The 9,282-nt window shown below is 36.9% G+C and overlaps 1 pseudogene; it reads right to left on the bottom strand.

Moving 5' to 3' along the window:
- Positions 1-1,738: 1,738 nt before the first annotated feature.
- LOC104676032 lies at positions 1,739-2,699 on the bottom strand (annotated as a pseudogene).
- Between the last annotated feature and the right edge of the window lie 6,583 nt (positions 2,700-9,282).

Here is a 9,282-nt window from a genome sequence, read left to right as displayed (position 1 = left end):
ATTGCTATCTGCAGATGTCATGATCTTATATGGAAAAAATTCTAAATATGTCACTAAAAACTAGAACAGGTAAACAAATTTAGTACAGTTTCAGAATACAAAATCAAGAAAGAAAAATCAATAGATTTTCTTTATATTAACAATGAACTATCTGAAAAATAAATCAAGAGAGAAATTCCATTTGCAATAAATATTTCAAAAAATAAATAAATGAATTACTTAGGAACAAATTTAACCAAAGCAAATGATCTATATAATGAAAACTATAAAAACATTTATGAAAGAAATTGAAAAACATAAGTAAATAAAATGTTAGCCCATGTTTATGGATTTGAAGAATTATTTTTTAACGTTTATACCACTCAAAGTGATCTAAAAATTCAGCACAATTCCAATGTCATTTTTCTTAAAAATAGAAAAAAATCCTAAAATCTCCAATTGTTAAGACAATTATGAGCAAAAAGAACAGAGCTGGAGATATCACGCTACCTGATTTTAAACTATCCTACAGCATGGTAGTAATTCAAACAGCATGGATCTGAAATAAAAATAGATGCATCAAAAAATGGAACAGAATATAGAGCCCAGAAATAAATGAATAGACTCACATATATATGGTCTATTGACTTTCAACAAAGGTCTCAAGTATGTACAATGAGAAAAGGACAATCTCTTCAATAAATGGTGTTGGGGAAACCAAATATCCATATACAAAACAATGAAATTTGACCCTTGTCTCACACATTATAAAAAATTAATTCAAAATAAATTAAAGACTTAAACATGAGACCTAAAACTACAAAACCCATTAGAAGAAAGCATAGGAGCCTGGGCAATGTTATTTAATACTTGACTCCAAAAGCAAAAATAGACAAATAGGATTACATTGAAATAAAACATTTCTGTGCAACAAAGGAAACAGTTAATACAGTGAAGAGACAACCTACTCATATGGATAAAATCTTTGCAAGCCATATATTTGATAAGCAGTTAATGACCAAAGTCTATAAAGAACTCAACGAACTCCATAGAAAGAAAACAAACAATTCCGTTAAGAAATAAGCAAAAAACATGAATGAGACTGGAGGTCATTATTGTTGAGTTTAATAAGCCAAACACAGAAAGACAAATCCTGCATGTTTTCACTGACACTTCCAGAAAACTAGGTATATATACATTGTGTCTATTACATTAAAATTTGCATTAGACACAAACATAAAAACCATGAAACAAGCCACCATTCTCCAACAATTTGAGCAAAGATAAAACTCTGAAGAACAACATGGATGGTTTACAAAGGATGAGCTCTTTACGCACCATAAAAAAAGAAGCACAAATGAATGAGTGTGTTCATTTGTTACAATGAATTGAAGCTTTAGTATTAGGAATCAGAGCATTTTGTCATATAGGATTACCATGTATTATAAAAGGGCATAGTGTCAAAGGAATGGAAACAGCAGCATTCAAATGCAGCTTCATAAACTAGGCAGCAATAAAAGCATGTTTCTCTGTTGTCCATCACTGAATACACCACTAGCAACTTTGAAATTTTAAAAAAGTAAGAAAAGAAAAAATGAACTATAATGCCTTTTATTTTCTCTGTTTAAAAGCAAACAGAAAACAAGCATCAATTCTGTTATACACTAACATCTTCAAAATACGTCGTTTGTACAAGAGAAAGTCTAAGAACAAAAAATATGTTTACAGAGATCCAAACATAACTGAGTGATAGTGCCTCTCACACAGCTTTACAATGGTACTCAAGAGGAGCCACTTGATAATCACTGGCCCTACACAAAGTTGCAGAATTCTTGGCAGGTGTTTTAGGAAATCATGAAGATAATTCAGTAATAAAGCAAGGCTCTTCTCATCCAGTAGTGTATAGGCCAACATTGCTCCAATTTATACAAATAATCTCAGTAAATACGGCACTTTATACACCAGGAAAATGGCTGCATCAGGGTGATCTGCAAGAATTTCAGCATACTATTGTCTCAGATTTGTAGGGTAGGTGGGTGCCCAACATTACGTTGAAGTATTCTTTTATCCCTGGCATAACTTCATTAACAGCATAGTCAATATCTGTATTTCCATGAGATTTCTTGTAATTTGCGTAATCCTTTATAGTGAAACCCACATTCTTCTTTGCAGAAAGATAAAAGAGCTGTTTTTGCCTGGTAATTAAGTCCCAGTCATCAACAAGCCATAGTTTTAGCTCTTCAGGAATCTTTATTTTATCTTCAACTCTGTTCATAAATGTTTCCTCATTTTCAACAGTAGGATCTACCCAGGCCCTTTTCTTCCAAAAAGGCTGCAGAATCTCACTGCTACTGTCACCATCTCCATTTCCAGGTTTTTTCTGTTTCTTCTTTTTTGTTTTCACTTCAATATTTTTCTGTTGCACACAAGATATCTTATTTCCTGGGGCAGCCCCTCTTATCTTTCCCTCTGCATGTTGTTCCTGACTGACTTTTTAAAGTTCTGTTTCTGCACATTGGTGTCCACGTATTTGGCTACTCTGTTCTCTGGAATGATTCAACCCTATTTTTATTCCAACAATTGTAATGTACAAAGTATTTCACTTGTTTGTCCTTTATGGCAACCTCTACACACTTTGCTTCATAAAAAAGAGGCCGAATAGAGTGCAGCACTCACTCACCCTCCTGGAGTTTAGGCTTTGGCTCCTCCTTTGCCATCATTTATAAGTGATTCACTACCTCTTCATTCTTCCAGCACCCTCAACTACCACACCCTACTCGCTCCTATTTAGCTCTTTAAAATGAAGATTTTTTTTTTTTTTAATTTTCAACAAGGATGAAATTGGAGAACATTGAGATAAGTGAAATAAGCCAAACACAGGAAGACAAATGCTGTATATTCTCATTTATACATGGAATCTAAAATGATTTAGCTTACAGAAGCAGAGAGTAGAATGCTGGTTACCATAGGCTAGGGGTAGACAGAATGGAAAGATAGTAGTTTAAGGGTACAAAGCCTGTGAGATAGGAAAAATAAATTTAATATTTATTTATTTACTTTTACAGTAAAGTGAAAGCAAGTTTATTAGGAAAGTAAAGGAATAAAAGAATGGCTACTCTGTAAGCAGAGCAGTGGCGTGAGCTGTTCACCTGAAGATATTTATTATTACTTTTTGATTATATGCTAAGCAAGGGGTGTATTATTCATGAGTTTTCTGGGAAAGGGGTGAGCAATCCCCAAAACTGAGTGTTTCTTCCCTTTTTAGAACATATAGGGTAACTTCCTGACGTTGCCACGGCATTTGTAAACTACTATGGCATTGGTGGGAGTGTCTCTTGGCATGCTAATGCATTATCATTAGTGTATAATGAGCAGTGAGGATGACCAGAGGTCACTCTTGTTGCCATCTTAACTTTGGTGGGTTTTGGCTGGCTTCTTTGCTGTAGCCTGTTTCATCAGCAAAGTCTTTATGACCTGTATCTTGTACCAACCTTCTATCTCATCCTGTGACTAAGAATGTCTTAACATCCTGTGAATGCAGCCCAGTAGGTCTCAGCCTTATTTTACCCAGCCGGTATTCAAGATGGAGTTGCTCTGGTTCAAACACCTCTTACATATTTCTCCCCTCCCTTTTGTAAGAGAACCCTTAATCCTAAGCATTGTAGAGGGATGAAAATTTGTCTTCTGTAACTTCTTCAGGCTGAACAGGGGCAATAATATTCCTCCCTAACTATTAAGGTCTCTCGTATTTGGGATAGAGAGGAGCTCAGTCAGAAAGCTTCGGTATGTCAAGGGGCATTCATAACTCTGAGTTCCAACAAAAGGTGATATCTGGAAGATTAATAAATGTTCAATTTAAGAAAACATTCAGTAAGCTTATCTTGTGTTCCTACACAAAGAGTACAACAGCACTATATTCTACAACAATAAAGCAAAATAAGCAAAATTATCCAAAGTAAACTAAATAAGAAGGCAGTCCATGAACTGTGCAACCGTTGGAACCAAGCTGATATGGGGTTGCTAGATGATTCCAATATGTGTTTAGAATTAAAATACTGATACTGATCTGGATTTTTATATTACCTATCCCTCTTGTTTCTTCTGGGATGCAGCCAGAGATCACTGGTTGGTTCACAGAAATAAACAATCAGTCTAAATTGCAGATAACTATGTTGTCTAATAACTATTAGATAACATAGTTTTTGAAACACACTTTTTCTCCCTCCAGTCTCCCATTTGTACTAAAGATAAATCATGGTAAGACCAATTTGGATTATTATACTTGGCCTGATTATTTGTATAAAGTGCAGCAAGAATAATTATTTGTCACATAAGCTCTTTTTAAATTGGCTTTGATGGAACTCTGTTCCATAAGGAATCTCAGATATGACATTTTTTAAAGCTGAACACAGCCATGGGTTTGTGGCATCAAATGCCTGTGAGTTGGGTAAATTCTTCTCCTCCTGAGGATCTAATATAAACTTGGGGCTCCTGGGCCTGTCAGAAAGTGACAGTCTTTACTTACCACAGGTAAGGAACTCTGCGCAGGTACTGTGTAAACAAGGTAGGAGGCCAGTTTTAGCAAGGGGCTTTTATTGGCTCTATAAGTCAAGTTGAATTTCTATTTTTTTTTTTTTTTTTTTTTTTTTTTTTTTTTTTTGAGACGGAGTCTCGCTCTGTCGCTCGGGCTGGAGTGCAGTGGCCGGACCTCAGCTCACTGCAAGCTCCGGCTCCCGGGTTTACGCCATTCTCCTGCCTCAGCCTCCCGAGTAGCTGGGACTACAGGCGCCCGCCACCTCGCCCGGCTAGTTTTTTGTATTTTTTAGTAGAGACGGGGTTTCACAGTGTTAGCCAGGATGGTCTCGATCTCCTGACCTCGTGATCCGCCCGTCTCGGCCTCCCAAAGTGCTGGGATTACAGGCTTGAGCCACCGCGCCCAGCCAAGTTGAATTTCTTAAAGAAAAGCACACCATTCCAGTCAAAGCATTGGTAAAATAACCGGTTTCTCCAGTTGTGTCCTGTTGCAAAGGAAAATAGATTCTTATTGTACTTATACAAATAGCTATGTTGCCATAAGTTAAGTATAATCACAACTAGTTTCCAAATTCTGGAGAAATCAGGTAGAGAGAGAAAAAAAATCTTCCAAATTTTGTTCACAGGAGTATAGTTTACTCAATCGTTAAAAGCTGTATATAGCTCCCCAAAAAAAATTTTCTTGACTCTGAAAAACAAAACAAAGGATTAGCAATGTTTTAAGCAAAAAGTCAAAAAGATTAATTCAGTCTTCTGTTAGTTCAGTCCATGCAGTTATCACCTGTCCTGCTTGATAATCATGAATATTTCAGCTCTCCATCAGAGTCCTGAAAGTTTTTTTCCTCTATTCTAATGTCACAATCTCCAAAGTTATCAGAAACCCGGATTTAAAAACACCTCTTAGAGTTCTATAGTTGATTATGAAACAACCTTCTAAAGAGGACCAAAACAAGACAAATTTCTGTGTATGACAAAAAGTCTTAGGACAGCCACTATTAAAGCCACAATTGATAAGGAAACTTTGGTTCCTTCTGTAGCATACAACAATTTTACACAACAATTATAACTATTAATAACATACACTAAGTCACATCAGAATTATAGGAGTTTCTCACAAATTAGGGACACATACCAAAAACATATTTATACAAATACAGTCCAAAGAAAGCCAAACACAGTTTCATTATTGACAATGTTTCCTGTATGATTTTTATACCAAATAAACCATATTTCACCATTGCATTAGTGTACTATTGATGTCAAACATAATTCTTAATAAAACCTTATAGACAAATGTATCCAATCTTAATCAATATGACTATAGGCAAGATTCTTATAAACTTTTATAACCCTTTACAATTATTTTATTAAAGATCAGGTCATTGTCTCAGGAAACCTTGTTGTGCATTTATTCCAATGTTCAATTTATGAAAAAACTGAATAATACTCCTTTAACTTTAGCCAATATGTTCACACGCAGAATTTCTTTTACAAGATTAATTTTTCACAAACCTTTCACAACTTGCCAAAACCTTCAACTTTTTCCTCTCTAACTTAAAGCAATCCTTTAACCCTTTAATCTAGGCAGAAAAATCTACATTCCTATACCTTCTTATAATCTTTCACCAAAAACATATTTCACTTTCCTTACATAACTTGCATGTAAAATTGTTTTTATTTCTCAAAATTATTGAAGTCATGTAAACTAAAGAGCATTACGCTTTTTGCTTTTCTGAAAAAATATTTTAAGCCCTTTAATTTGAACACCTTTATGTATAAACATCACACACACAACACATATAAATGGACAGAGAGACAGAAGAAGATCCAGTAGTTATAAGATTTTTCATTTGCCGAATTTTTAGTTGGATTACTGGCTTCAGAGTGGAGCTCTTGGAGGAACAGTGCCAGTTTCTCTGACCTAATGAGCAGGCACAACTGGAAGGCAAAAAAAGATCCCCCAAAATTAAGGGTCCCATTTTTATATCAAATCTTAGATCTCCAAAAAGGGAAATGCTATGAAACAAGACAGTGCAATGATCTTACCATGCATTTCATTACAAAGCAACCCAATCAGCCCATTCTGTGATTGCCCCATCCCCCACAGGAGTCTTATCTCTCAGTGGCAGTGTGGGGACACTTCCACACCTTCCAGGAGGCTAAGAGCATGCTTCTCTGATCCAAACGTGCAGAGAGTGGAGTATTCCCTCATAACTGCCATAGCTATCCCCAAAAGTATATTTCCTACCTAGTTATTATACATCAAAGCTCTCTCATAATATGAAGTAATTTCTGATACCCCCAAAGTATAATACATCAGATAATGCAATGCAAAATGGAACAAAGCCTTAGATTTTGAGAAGGATCTATCTACTTCGAATTTCTAGGGTTTCATAAGGAAGACAGAGGGACAGAGGATTTTTTCAAAATGGGGTCTGTGGCTCCTCCTCTTTTTTTCTGAAGGAGTCCCAGGCTATTGGAGCTTGTATATCCACTTTTAATTAAGCTGACTTTTTAGCCATAGTGCTTAAAAAAGAAAGTTCTTTTAAATCTATTACCCAACAGCCAAACAGTCAATATTTCTGGCTTTTTAGCTTTACCAAAGTTAACCTCTCAAGTGAAACCAATAAGCCTTTACTAAGGTTATAACTTAACCACGAGTATACAAGGTATTTTCAAAGAGGTGGTAAGAGTTTTTACAAAATCTAGCCTTCTCAAAGGTAGCTCAGAGAAAGGAAAATTCAAGACGGTTCTTGGAGGGGAATAGATCAACAAATTGTAAAGGTCACACCGATATCAAATGAGAAAGGACTCGTTCCCTAAGCTGAGAAAAGAACCCAGGTACCATTGTAAAATGGCAAAGCCTTAACTGCCAGACTATAGCATTGGGCAGCTTTCATTGCTCTTCCCAGAGGGAGCCTAGAGCAGACCAATTTTGAGCTTGCAAAGCCTTTTAACTGCTCGAGATAATTTTTAGGGCTAATTATGACATGAGCCCCCAAATTCCTGTTCCCTGGATGGCAGAGACCAAGAGAAAGTACCACCAAATCGTTTCAAGGTCAAGTTCCCAAGAATATGAAAAAAGACAAGAAGCAAACTTCATCCAGGTTTTTGTTTTGTTTTGTTTTTGTTTTTTCAGGAAAGTGTAGCATAGTTTGTAACTGACCAGTTTGGTAGGTCATCTTGAACAGCAGGCTTACAGGAGTCCTAGGCCCATGTTCTATCCTAAGGGACCCCTCTTTCTGACAGAAAGATACAGAAAGACAAATTCATAGCACAAAGTATAACAAATTCACTACAGCTTAAGACTAGCCTCTTGAATCCTTTTTCTCATTAATTAAGACTTTACAGAGGAGATAAACAGTGATTTTTATCATTCCTTCAACCAGTATGCACAAACAGAGAAGCTGGAAACCTGACTGGTAAGAAATTCGTACCCTTTTGGTGGCTTGCCAGACTTCTAGGTTTTCTTTCCCTGAGCAGCACTAGCGACCCAGCCCGCTACACCATTGCCCTGGGAGCCAAGCCACAACACAAAGGAAAATCACGGAATGAAAAGCAAAATTCTCTCAATTTTGCAAGTTTTCTCCCAAAGGAATTCCTGGGGAAGCTAGATTAACATTTTCCATTCCAGCCAGAGCAAAATACATGTGGCAAAACAGATATTAGCCACTCTGCTTAGCACCCAATATCGAACTGGCAAGACTTAAATTTGCCCCAGGTTGTGTCCTGTCATCTTTAATTTATTCAAAGTGTATTGGAAGAGTTTCAACATGCGGTCTCTGGGCAAGACGGTCACCCTGAGTAACAGAAAATATAGAAAAGAGAAAGGAGAGGAAGGGAGAGAAGCATTGCCTGTGGCAGAGTGGGAAAGGCAAGGAGCTCAGGGAGGCCAGAGAAAGACCCACCTATTGCAGCTACAGTGAATCAAAAGTCCAGGTTTGTCAGTAGCAAAGAGACCTCTTTCACCAGTTCCATTAGCTCTCATTTCCCGCTTTGGGAAGAAGCAAAGCTCCCATGTCCCATGACCCTGTACATGCCAAATCCTGTCATCCACAGACATCAGCAAAGAGTGCAAGGCAGATTAATCCAAAGAGAATAGGAGTTAACATCTCTTACTGCCAAACCCATTCTTAGTCAATAGGGACTGCACTGAGAAGGGGGACCTCCACCTCCCTAAATATTTGGAAGGGCTCTAACGTTCCTAAGTTGGTCCCTGAACCCAAGTTCGGTCAAGCATTTTTGCCTTTTATTAAGAGGAGTCTTTAACTCTCTCTGTCTTAGAAGAGACTCCGACTCCTCTAAGTTGAACCTCTAACCCAATCCCATTCTTTACCCAGGTACCCCACACCTTACCCAAAGTCAGCCAATTGGTGCTGCAGTCTATTTCCTTTTGGCCAAATGTCTCCTCAGTATCATCCATTTGGGGCCCATCAGAAAGATGTTACCAGAATGGGGTCCCAATCTAGACCCCAATAAAGGGTTGTTGGATCTTGCACAAGAAAGAATTTGAGGTGAATCCATACAGTAAAGTGAAAGCAAGTTTATTAAGAAAGTAAAGGAATAAAAGAATGGCTACTCCATAGACAGAATAGCCTGACTTTTTAAAGAGCTATTGTACAATGTGGTAGATGTAGCTAATAATCGAGTACTACACATTTCAAAATCACTTAAAGTAATTTCAAATGTTGTCATTACTAAAACTGTTAGCAATTTGAGGTGATGGGCATGTTCCTTCACTTGACTTAATTATTCCATCTCATATTTAAA

The sequence above is a fragment of the Rhinopithecus roxellana genome, chromosome 7, assembly GCF_007565055.1.
Source record: "Rhinopithecus roxellana isolate Shanxi Qingling chromosome 7, ASM756505v1, whole genome shotgun sequence".
NCBI classification, from domain to species: Eukaryota; Metazoa; Chordata; class Mammalia; order Primates; family Cercopithecidae; genus Rhinopithecus; species Rhinopithecus roxellana.
Note: the sequence above shows the minus strand (reverse complement) of the source record. Positions and strands in the feature narration are given on the sequence as shown.